At 34.1% G+C, this 13,352-nt stretch overlaps 1 pseudogene; it reads right to left on the bottom strand.

Annotated features, from left to right (window-relative positions):
* Positions 1-3,667: 3,667 nt before the first annotated feature.
* Positions 3,668-13,045, bottom strand: LOC102608883 (uncharacterized; annotated as a pseudogene).
* Positions 13,046-13,352: the final 307 nt, after the last annotated feature.

Raw genomic sequence — 13,352 nt, 5'->3', positions numbered from 1 at the left:
ACCATGCCACCAGTAAGCTAACTAGTGGCTTACACAGTTGTTTTACTTTTGTTTAATCAATTTATTGGTATTGGCAGTTTCAGGCACACAAATTTTCCCTTTAATTTTTGTCTGCTCTGGAGATTATGTGTGCTTCGCAAGAAGGCTTCGGTAATTTTAATTTAAAACGGCTGGAGTTTGATTGAGTAAGCTTGAGTAAGATTGAGGCATTCTTTGTGTTATTTTTAAATTACCCTTTGATTACGAGTAATCTACTAATCTATATGCTTATCTTTTGAATCTTAATGTTTCCAATACTAACATGATGACTTGGTAAGAGATCCTTGATTATTGAACAAATTATACAAAAATCAAAGATGATTTGAAAGTTGTCTTGTTAGGTCCAGTTATGTTGGAACTACTATACAGTGAAACATTAATAATGACCGTATGATCATATAAATAAATATTAAATATGTACTTATTGCTATTATCTAATAGTTATCATCAGTGCTCTACAGTGGGACAGCTCCACCGTAGCCACTGCCTTATTACAATGGTTTTAAAAATTGCAAAATCGGTATATAAGCACACATGAATTTATTTTGTGTTTTAATTTATATATGTCTCTTTTATCTATAATACCGATAAGTCTGGATGTCTCTTTATATTCCGTCGATTTTTTTAATAAAATTTAATTATGAAAATTTATGTGTAGTATTGTATATATAAACTCAATAAATTAATATATTAAAAATATTTATTAATTAAGTAAATATTAATTAAATGACTTATAATTTAGTACGTTACCAATTCGAGATTTAAAAAATATATTATTTAATAAAAAAATATAAATTCATTGAGATTTTAATGTAATAATAATAATAGTTAAAATGGAGAAATAACCCTTTGTAATCTATTATTTGCATGTGGCAATCGCCTTTTTTGTCTTTGAGATGCTCGTGTAGTCAAAGAAAGATGGTGGCTTTATGTTCTCGATACGCAGCCTTATTTTCACTGTATTGATGTAAAAGTGATTAGGGACTAGATGTTTTCCACCTCTACTTTTCAAATTTAATAAATAAATCCCTTTAAAAATATATTAATAAATAATTCAATAATTGAAAGTCCACATAAATACAATAAAATATCTTAGACACCCAACACGTTGCCATCTATTTGATAAAAGTTAAAACAACAATGATAGAGAATAAGAATCTCAACATTTATATCTAACTAAGAAATAGAACCGTGCTTCGCGTGGCTTTGAAAAATAAATTTAGTATTATCATTTTTTCTTGTGAATACGTTGAATAATTTCTAAGGCCTATACCATTTTTCATTGTATTTTCAACGGTGTTTCTTCAAACAAATATTGGATGTATTCATTGAAAAAAAAATTAAAATTAGGTAATAACTAATAAGATTAGTGAAGTCAAACTGTCAATCAATTCTTATGATAAAACAATAACTAAAAATATATATAATCATAGTTTTCTTGATTATATTCAACTTACTAATCTATTAGAACTTTTATATCTCTTTTTTTCCAACCAGCTCCAACGATCTCAATATCACCAACACCACGTAAACTTTCGACAACATCTCTAATATCATATGGAAAAATAACATAAATGTTAAAATATAAGGATCGATAATTTCTAATATACACTTAAAGATTAACAAACATTAATAATTAAAATAAATACCTGAGAGGATTGTGTTATCATTCACGCACAAATCAATTAAATTCGGAGATACGAATTGGAATCCATTGATTGAAATCTTAACAATTCCTTCTTCTAATCTCTTAATCAAAGTTATAACCAAGAAAATAATTTTATATTGATTTTAAAGTGGTTTGTACTTGCTTGTAGTTGAAACAACTTTCAAATTCTTGACACTGTACAAAGAACCATCACTCAACATGTGACTAAATCTTGTCACTAATTTTTCCTGATTGTTGCATGCATTAGATTTTCCTATGAAAAAAAAGCTAACTTAAGTGAAACAATTGGGGAAAAAAAGATAATTAGAGAAAACAATAGGAGAAGGAATTTTTTATACAACATTTTCATCAATAAAAATCATGTCCACACTAATAAATTTTTCATTCTTCTTGGTATTAACAGACTCCTACATCCTACAAAACTTAACCCTTATCGTCCAACTATCTTCATCATTGTTCAACTCATGAAGAAAATAGTATTCCATGAAGCACACAATACTAAAAATTCAAATAAGTCAAACAATAAAAACACAAGAATCTTTCTAAAGAGGATGTTGGTTAAAGAATAAAAAAAAAATTCAAACATAACAAATCTTAAATACTTAGTGTTTAAAGAAGTCAAAAGGCACTAAACAAAATGTTGCATAATTAAATATAGGATTATGACATTAAAATTATGCCTTGGTAGTGGCATTGTTAAGGGGAGATGAAGAAGCCTTCTTTCCTATATTAATTAGGCCCTGATAGAGGCATTGCTAAGGGAAAATGAAGGAGTCTTCCTTCCCATGTTGATTGATGTATTTTAAGCCACAAATGTTGAATTGCTGGCATAATAAAAGAAATGAATGTTTCTAACGCTTATAATTAATTATTTTAATGGTTACATATTGTTGAATATATTAGATAATAGAGAATACAAAAAGATGAGGAATAGTGATGCCACATCAACTCTTTTAGTCCAAACTTTATATATTGTTGAGGGAATATGAATGAGCATTCCTTCCTATATTAATTAGTTATTAATGTATTTTAAGCTACGAAGGTTTAATTGCTAGCATAATAAAAGAAATGCATGTTTCTAAGGCTTATAATTAATAATTTTAATGGTTACATATTGTTGAATATATTAGATAATAAAAAATATAAAAAGATGAGGAATAGTGATGAATATATTAGATAATAGAGAATATAAAAAGATGAGAAATAATGATGCCACATCAGTTCTTTTAGTCCCAGCTTTATATATATACTAGGAAATAGAACTGCCATTCGCTCGGCTTTGAAAAAAAAATTTAGTATTATTCTTTTTTCTTACTTTGCACTTGATGAAACTGATAAAAAATATGAATTGATTTTTTTTTTCTAAAGATAAGGCAGCCTTATAAAACTAATGTTATTTATGAAAGTTAATTATTTTTTTGTTAACTTTAAAAATATATATTAATGTGTATATTGTAAGTGTACAGACCTTATACATTTTGTAGTTGTTGATAAGTTCCAAATTATATTCAACTAGCAAATCTATTAGAACTTTTATATCTCTTTTTTTCTAACCAGCTCCAACGATCTTAATATCACCCACTGATACAAACCCCGTTAAGAACTGACGCGACCCTAATCAATTTAGTTTTCAAGATCGAATCTAAACCAGGAATGGAATGGAACCTAGACCCAATGCTTATTGAAAGCATGAACCTTGGTATGTGAAGACGCCACAACCAGCTATTGATGGTCTGATTGATAAGTCAAGAGTTTGAACGCCATGGAAATCAGATAAGTTCAAAGAGTTCGTAAAGAGCCAAAGAGAATTAACTCTCTCACCAATTGCATAAAAAAAAACTTCTTTATATGTTTATTGAATACGAGTACTTTATATAAGGTTGGTTACAAGAATTTTTGGAAATAAATCCTAACCCAAAAATCAAATCTAAATTTAAATATTCCCTAATAGGAAAGAATCTAAATTAAATCATAATCCTAATGTAAGTAAATAGGAAAGAATTTAAACCAAATCAGAATCCTAATCGAAGTAAATACGGAAGAATCTAAATCAAATCAGGATCCTTATTGGCTTAAATGCCTTACATCAATTAAATGGAAACTAGGTGATTAAAATAGAAATAACTGATTTGTTTCCCTAATAGCCTCCTCAAGAAACGGGAAAGTATCTGAAAAAGGAAAATAATATATTTTCCCGCCATAATGTGTAAGCCAACTCCCTATTTCATGGAAGTGACTATTTGGAAACTTCAAGAGCCTAATGTGTGATTCCTTCAACGGGCGTCCACGAATTTGATTGAGCCCAAGTTGCTTGAATCAATCCATTAAGCGCTTCTTTGAATTTCTTTACTCGAGCTCTTGTAACGGGTCTAACGGGAACTTGAATAGGATCTGAATATGCCTTATCCCATGTGCTTGTGATAGTTTTATCCTTAATCTCATCATTCCCCTCCTCTTGAAGAGGATTTGTCCTCAAATCATCACCAACATCAAAAGAACTCAAATCAGAAACATTAAAAGTAGCACTTACATTGTACTCACCAGGCAAATCCAGTTTGTATGCATTGTCATTGATCCGTTCCAAAACTTGGAATGGGCCATCCACTCGAGGTAATAACTTAGAGTCCCTTCGTTCCGAAAATCGTTCCTTGCGCATGTGTAACCACACCCAATTGCCGGGTTCAAAGACTAGCTTATGTCGCCATTTGTTCGCTTGTTTAGCATATTGCTCAATTCTCCACTCAATGTTGAACTTCGTCCTCCCATGTATCTGTTTAACAATTTCAGCCTTTTTCTTGCCGTCTAAGTTAACATGCTCAGAAACAGGTAATGGAGTTAAATCCAATGGGATTAAAGGATAAAAACCATAAACAATTTCAAACGGTGAATACTTAGTAGCAGAATGAACGGAACGATTATAAGCAAACTCAACAAGTGGTAAACAATCTTCCCAAGTTTTGATGTTCTTTTTAATGATAGCTCGCAATAAAGTAGATAAAGTTCTATTCACAACTTCTGTTTGACCATCAGTTTGAGGGTGACAAGTAGTTGAAAACAACAACTTAGTTTCTAACTTAACCCATAAGGTTTTCCAAAAGCAACTTAAAAACTTAGCATCCCTATCAGAAACAATTGTCCTAGTCATACCATGCAACCTCACAATCTCCCTAAAGAATAGGTCAGCAACATTAGAAGCATCATCTGTTTTGTGACATGGAATAAAATGTGCCATCTTTGAAAATCTATCTACAACCACAAAAATTGAGTCTTTCCCTTGTCTAGACCTCAGTAAACCTAGTACAAAATCCATCGAAATATCAGTCCAAGGTGCACTAGGTATTGGCAAAGGGTGTATAAGCCATAAGGTTGCACTTTCGATTTGGCTTGCCTACAAGTAACACGTCTACCACAAAGTTTTTCAACATCTCGTTTCATATGTGGCCAATAGAAGTGTTCCTGTAAAACTGCTAGAGTCTTTACAACTCCTAAATGCCCCATTAACGCTCCTCCATGGGATTCTCTTACTAACAAATCTCTCAAAGAACAGTTAGGCACACACAGTTTATTCTCCTAAAATAAATAGCCATCATGCCTAAAGTATTTACCGACTACGGTCTTTTCACAAGCTTGGTATTCAACACTAAAATCATGGTCATTAGCATACAATTCCCTAATATGTTCAAAACCAAGTAGTTTAGCATTAAGTGTTGAGATTAAGACATACCTGCGGGAAAGCGCATCTGCAACAATGTTTTCCTTACCTTGCTTGAAACGAATGACATATGGAAATGTCTCAATGAATTCTACCCATCAAGCATGTCTCTTGTTCAACTTGTGTTGGCCTTTAAGGTGTTTCAAGGACTCATGATTGGTGTGAATCACGAACTCCTTAGGCCATAGGTAGTGCTGCCACGTTTTTAACGCTTGAACCAATGCATACAACTCCTTATCGTAAGTAGGGTAGTTTAAGGCTACCCCACTCAACTTTTCACTAAAGTAAGCAATTGGTTATCCTTTCTGCATTAGGACTGCGCCAATACCAATACATGAGGCATCGCATTCAATTTCAAATGTTTTATTAAAGTTAGGCAAAGACAATAAAGGAGCCTTGGTCAGCTTTTGCTTGATTATTTGAAATGCCTTCTCTTGCACTTCTCCCCACTTGAATCCAACATCTTTTTTTATTACTTCAATAAGCGGTGCGGCTAATGTGCTAAAGTGTTTCACAAATCATCGATAGAAACTAGCAAGCCCATGAAAGCTTCTCACATTACTTACACTTGTGGGACTCGACCACTCTTGGATTGCACGTACCTTTTCCTCATTAACCTGTATACCCTGTGCACTCACAACAAATCCTAGAAACACAAGTTTGTCGGTGCAAAAAGCACACTTCTTCAGGTTAGCAAACAACTTTTATTTTCTAAGCACATCTAAAATAGATTTCAAATGCACTACATGATCGTTTATGTTTTTACTATAAATGAGGATATCATCAAAATAAACAATAACAAACTTGCCAATAAAAGCTCGCAAGACATGATTCATAAGTCTCATAAAAGTGCTCGGGGCATTAGTCAGACCAAAAGGCATGACTAACCATTCATGCAAACCATATTTTGTTTTAAAAGCAGTTTTCCATTCATCTCCTTCTTTCATTCTAATATGATGATATCCATTTTTCAAATCAATTTTGGAAAATACACAAGACCCATGTAATTCATCAAGCATGTCATCTAGCCTAGGAATGGGATGTCGATACTTTATTGTTATATTGTTGATGGCTCGACAATCAACAAACATCCTCCACGTCCCATCCTTCTTAGGAACTAATAAAACGGGAACTGCACATGGACTCATGCTTTCTCTCATGTATCATTTTTCCATTAATTCATTAATCTGCCTTTGAAGTTCCTTGGTCTCCTCCGGATTGCTCCTATAGGCTGGTCTATTTGGAATGGCTGCACCGGGCACCAAATCAATCTGATGCTCAATCCCTCGGATTAGAGGTAAACCATGTAGTGTTTCCTCAGGAAAGACATCCTCATACTCCTGCAAAAGAAAAGTAATAGAATTAGGCAAAGTATGGTCAAATTCGTTAGTGTTTAAAAATGCCTCATTGTACAAAAGTACAATCATCGGCTGGTGTAAGAACAACGCTTTTTTTATCTCACTGGCTCTCGCGTAGAAATTCTTTTGTTTTCCATCTAATTTTCCTCAATGGCCGTATTTTTTTTTGTTTTTCTCTCACATTTTCCTCAGCCTCTTTTTGAATTTCAATCTCTTTTTCTCTCTCTCTGTAGGCTCACTTGGTTTCCATAAACCTGCTTTGGTGTCAATGGAACAAGAGTGATGTTGCGTTGATTAAATACAAATGAATATTTGTTGGTGAAGCTATCATGTTTCACACGTCTGTCGAATTGCCAAGGTTGCCCAGTAACAAGTGTCCAGTCTGCATTAGCACTACATCACAAAGCACCTTATCTTCATACTTGCCAATCCGAACAGTCACTAGTACCTGCTTGTTCACTTTCACCTCTCCACTGTCATTTAACCACTGTAGTTTGTATGGCCGTGGGTGTTTAAGTGTCGAAAGCCCTAACTTCTCTACCATGATAGTACTAGCAACATTAGTACAACTTCCTCCATCAATAATCATACTACATACTTTGTCTTGAACGTACCACCTAGTATGTAAAATGTTTTCCCGTTGCACTACTTCGTCTTCCTTTACTTGCACACTCAAAGCTCACTACTGAAGTCAATTCCCCAAGGGCTATATACTCTTCATCTTCGACATCCTCTAATGGTGGTATCTCATTCTCTTCTGTCTCATCTTCAGTTACAATCTCACCATCGTCCCGCAATACCATAACTCTTTTATTCGCACATTCACTTGCAATATGCCCCCTGCCTTGACATTTAAAACACTTAATGTCACGATTCCTAATGGCAAGAGTCACGGTGTTACCTTGTGTATTGTGCTTGGAGGGCTCGAATCTTAGCTTAAGTGTAGTAGATGCTTGTGGCCTCTCGTCTCGTTTCACATAGCTCGGCTTCCAAGGAGTAGAACTCGAGCTATGGCTGCACGAGTGTTACCCCTCCTCTTGAGTCGCTGCTCAATCTTGATGTTGTTGACTATCTCCTCAATCTCCACATAATGTTGCAACTCAACCTTATCTGCAATCTCCCGATTAAGTCCATTTAAGAATCGTGCCATGGTAGCTTCTCTATCCTCCTCCATATTTGCTCCAATAATGGCAATCTCCATTTCTTTATAATAATCCTCAACGGTTCGGCTACCTTGTGTAAGACGTTGTAATTTTTGGTACAAGTCTCGATAATAGTGGTTAGGTACAAAATGCCTTCTCATCAATGATTTCATTTCATCCCATGTCTCAATTGGACGTTCCCTATTTCGCCTCCTGCTTATAACAAGCTGATCCCACCAAGTAATAGCATAGTTAGAAAACTCAATCCCAACCAATTTTACTTTTTTTTCCTTTGAATAATTGTGGCAGTCAAATATGAACTCCATTTTCTTCTCCCATTCAAGGTATGCTTTTGGGTCAGATTTTCCTTGAAAAGATGGAATCTTCATCTTTATGCCACTCAATCCATCATCTATATTCCTAGCTCTCCTACCTTGTCTATCTCTCTTATAGCCACCCATTGAGTCCTCTCCTTCATCATACTCATCCCTATAATAGTTATCAATCTCTCCTTTAGTTGGAGCTCTTTCTCTCCTATGTGTTTGGGGAACGGGTTGTGGCTGCCCTGCACGTGTGTTCTCCACCTGATCCAAACGCTCATGGATGAGCTCTAATTCAGCCTTCATCATCCTTCTCATCTCTCCCATCAATGCTTGAATTTGTAAATTCTGAGTAGTTGCAGATTGATCCTCTTCATTTGTGTTTCGTTTTAGGTTGTGAGACATAGCTATTATCTGCAAAAGAACATTGGAAATAATGTAGAAGGACCTCACCTCACTCCCTTACGGGTTTCACTCAAGAAAAATGACTCATTTGGCTTTTACCCTCTAATACGCTCACACTCTCTTGCCTTTTTCCACTTTTAGTAATCCTCACTCTGTTCTTATCAAACTAATCAAACCAATATTAGGATTTCAGCAGCAATTCAAAAAGATGATAACTAAGGAGAATTTAATTTCAAGAGTAAGAAGGCAACGTGTACGAAAGTCAAGTTTTGATTTTGGGCAAAATTTTCACCGATGGGGTAAAACTTATTGTGGACTTCCAAGACACAAATAATGAAAGAAAAAAAATGAAAGATTTTAAGAGGAGATTGGAGTTTCTTTTTTTTTTTTTAAGGAAAAAGAATAGGTAAAACTTGTAGATTTAAGGAGAATTAAACCACAAAGATGCAAAATTGATTTTAAAAGGAAAGCTTAAAAATACTATTCACACGACACTATTCCTCTTTTTATTTATTTATAGATACTAGAACAAGATGAAAAATTCAAACAAGAATGAAAAACAATAAAGATAGATGGATCTGACCTTGGAGCCTAAGCTCTAATACCAAATGATACGAACCCCGTCAAGAACTGACGCGACCCTAATCAATTTAGTTTCCAAGATCGAATGTAAACCAAGAATGTAATGGAACCTCGACCCAATGCTTATTGAAAGCACGAACCTTGGTATGTGAAGACGCCACAACCAGCTATGGATGGTCTGATTGATAAGTCAAGAGTTTGAACGCCACGGAAATCCGATAAGTTCAAAGAGTTCATAAAGACCCAAAGACAATTAACTCTCTCACCAATTGCATAAAAAAAACTTCTTTATATCTTTATTGAAAACGAGTACTTTATATAAGGTTGGTTACAAGAATTTTTGGAAATAAATCATAACCCAAAAATCAAATCTGAATCTAAATCTTCCCTAATAGGAAAGAATCTAAATCAAATCATAATCATAATATAAGTAAATAGGAAAGAATTTAAACCAAATCAGAATCCTAATCTAAGTAAATAGGAAAAAATCTAAATCAAATCAGGATCTTAATTGGCTTAAATGCCTTACATCAATTAAATAGAAACTAGGCGATTAAAATAGAAATAACTGATTTGTTTCCCTAATAGCCTCCTCAAGAAACATGAAAGTATTTGAAAAAAAATAATATATTTTCCCACCATAATGTGCAAGCCAACTCCCTATTTCATGGAAGTGACTATTTGGAAACTTCAAGAGCCTGAATCATGCATTTATCATATGCGATTCCTTCAACGGGCCTCCATGAATTTGATTGAGACCAAGTTGCTTGAATCAAACCATTAAACGCTTCTTTGAATTTCTTTGCTCGAGCTCTTGTAACGGGTATGACGGGAACTTGAATAGGATCTTAATATCCCTCATCCTATGTGCTTGTGATAGTTTTATCCTTAATCTCATCACCCACACCACATAACTTCTGACAACATCTGTAATATTATGGATCAATAAAATAACATAAACATGTTAAAACATAAGGATCAATAATTTCTAATATACACTTAAAGATTAACAAACATTAATAGTTAAAAAAATACCTGAGAGGATTGGGTTATCATTCACACGTATATCAATCAAATTCGGAGATATGAATTGGAATTCATTGATCGGAATCTTAACAGTTCCTTCTTCTAACCTCATAAGCAAAGTTATAAGGAAGAAAATAACCTTATACTTATTTGAAAGTGGTCTATACTCTCTTGTAGTTGAAACAACTTTCAAATTCTTGACACTGTACAAATAACCATCACTCAACATGTACCTAAACCTTATCACTAAATTTTTCCTGATTGTTGCATGCATTAGATTTTCCTATGAAAAAAAATGCTACATTAAGTGTAAAAAAATTGGGAAAAAAATTGGAGAAAACAATGGGAGAATGAATTTTTTATACAACCTTTTCATCAATAAAAATCATGTTCGCACTAATCAATTGTCCATTCTTCTTGGTATTAACAAACTCTCACATCCTACAAAGGCTAACCCTTATCATCCAACTATCTTTATCATTGTTCAACTAATGAAGAAAAGAGTATTCCATGAAGCACACAATACTAAAGTTCAAATAAGTCAAAAAATAAAAAACACAAGAATATTTCTAAAGAGGATGTTGGTTAAATAATAAAAAAAAATCCAAACATAACAAATCTTAAATACTTAATGTTTATAAAGTTTGAAGAAGCCAAAAGACACTAAACAAAATGTTGCATAATTAAATATGAGATTATAGCATTAAAATTAGGCATTAATGGCATTAGTGGCATTAGTGAGGCGATAAGTGTATATTTTCCATATATTTTGCTATTAATTTCTCCATCTTTTTCTTGTTTTGGTCTTAAATATTCTAGTTATTTTAGTTAATTTTTAATTTAGTAAATTATATTTTATTGTGTTAATTTTTATCTTAATTTTATTTATTTTGTTATTTTAGGTATATTCTGGAATTAAAGAGAAATTAAATCGGAGCATTCAGGAAAGAAATTTGATTGAAGATTGAGAGTCAAAAGTGCACAAGAGATCAAGAATTGGAAGGAATTAGAAAATAAAGAATATTCTCTAATTAAAGCTTGTATGGGCCAAGCAAAATTAATGTTGCACATGGAGCTAAAATTAGAAAATGGAAGTTAAAAAGGGAGCCAAGCCAATTAACAAGCCAAGCCATCACATGAAAGCAAAATTGGAAAACAAAGATTGCAAACCAAAAGTGGCCAGCACGTGAAAGGAAAGAGAATAAAGCCTTTTGGCTTTAGGAAATCATGGCCAAATCATTATTGGCTTATTAATTGAAGCATGAAAGTGGCGGTTTTGGGCTTTGGATTTAATTCTTTCCATGCAAGGATTTAAAAAAGCCACAATTGAAGCATTATAAAAAGGATCAAGCAGAAGCAACACGGGGATTTTTTTTGCAGCCATAAATTCATGATATGGACCAAAGGAGGTATGTTGAATGCTGGTTGGTGTGGGCCGAACATGGTTTAGTTCAAGGAGGTAGTTTTTCAGGGTAGAAACAAGGTTAGGGTCACGTGTCAGGGGAAAACTATGAGGGATGGTTTTCCACTCATAGGCTTGGTCCTGTGTCCAGAAGATTTTAGTGACAGGGTGTTGAAAGTAGGGACGATGGACAATGAAGATTGAGGTGAATTGTTCACCTTCTTGATCAGGGAGAAGATTGAGGTGATGGTGATTTATGATAAGGCTGAGTTTTTTTCTCCACCAAGAGAGTCCATAACAAAGAATGGGCTCTGGTTGGGTCAGTGAGATGTCTGAATATTGTATGTACAGGGAAGATAAGCTTAGTAGCATATGAAACAGTGAGGCACCATAGGTACCACAGTTTATCTTCTGTAATATTTTTGGAGGGGTCAATGGTAAGTCCTGTGAGAAAAAGGTAATCAGGGTGAAAACTAGGAAAACCATATGACTGAGCATGATATATGTTCATGAAGTACCAAAAAAAAAATTTCTTAGCAAAGTCTTGGATTTGATAGGGACTGGAAAACGTGAGATTACAAGGGAAAGATTTCCTTGTAAAGGCTGAGTTTGGCAAAGGAGAATTCATGAAGATCACTGGTATTGTAACAGAGGAGGATATGAGAGTAAGAGGGGCTGAAGATGGAGGCCTGGATAGCATATTAGGAATGAGATTTTGATCTCCCTTAATATGCTGGACTGAAAAAGCATATTTGGAAAACCATGTCTTAAGACAGAGAAGTTGTTTATCTGGAAGTATTTTGTTTTTTAAATTAAGAATTTTTGGAAAAGAGGAGTTGTCTAATCTGATAAGAAAATTATGGCCAATGAGATGAAATTTAAACTTTTGAATTCCATATTTTATGACTAACATCTCCTTGTAGATTACGTGATAGTGTTTTTCCGATTCTTTAAACTGACCACTGGCATGAGCACAGTAAGCTTCTTTTCCATCAAGCTTTTCTAAAAGTACTGCACCCCAGTACTCATCACTTGCATCTATTTGGAGAATGCACTGTCCTTCAATGGGAATCTTTAGTGGAAAAGGATGCTGGGTAATCTTCTTTAGATGTTGAACTGCAGCAGTCTGAGAGGGACCCCATGATGGAGCAGATTTCTTAAGCATTTTTGATAGCTGGCTGGTGTGGATTGTCACATGAGGGAAGAAATCCCGAAGATAATTCACAATGCCTAGAAATTGCTGAATTTGTTTTTTGGACAAGTGTTCATTAGGAAAATGGACCAGTTCTTGAGCAATGTGTAGACTAGGATGATAATGACCATCTTTAATGACCATTCCAAGAAATTCTACAAATTCCTGGCCTAAGATGCTCTTTTTGTCAAAAAGCATAATGTCATGTGAGTCCACTATCTTGAGAAAGTAGGAAAGTAAATCTTGATGGGAGTCATGATGTTTAGAAAATAAGAGCACACCATCGATGTAGATAAGTGCATGATGGAGTATGGGCTCAAAGATTTTGATCATGGCCTTTTGAAAAAGTGAAGGTGCTACTTTGAGACCAAATGCATTACTTTCCACCGATAGTGCGCATTTGGAATACAAAAGGCAGTTTTGTGACGGTCAACAGGATGAATTCCTAGTTTCCAGAATCCAGCTTTAAGGTCAAATTTGGAAAAGACCTTAGCATCACGAATAT

The sequence above is a fragment of the Citrus sinensis genome, chromosome 9, assembly GCF_022201045.2.
Source record: "Citrus sinensis cultivar Valencia sweet orange chromosome 9, DVS_A1.0, whole genome shotgun sequence".
NCBI lineage: Eukaryota > Viridiplantae > Streptophyta > Magnoliopsida > Sapindales > Rutaceae > Citrus > Citrus sinensis.
The sequence above is the reverse complement of the archived record's forward strand: the minus strand, read 5'-3'. Positions and strand labels throughout refer to the sequence as shown.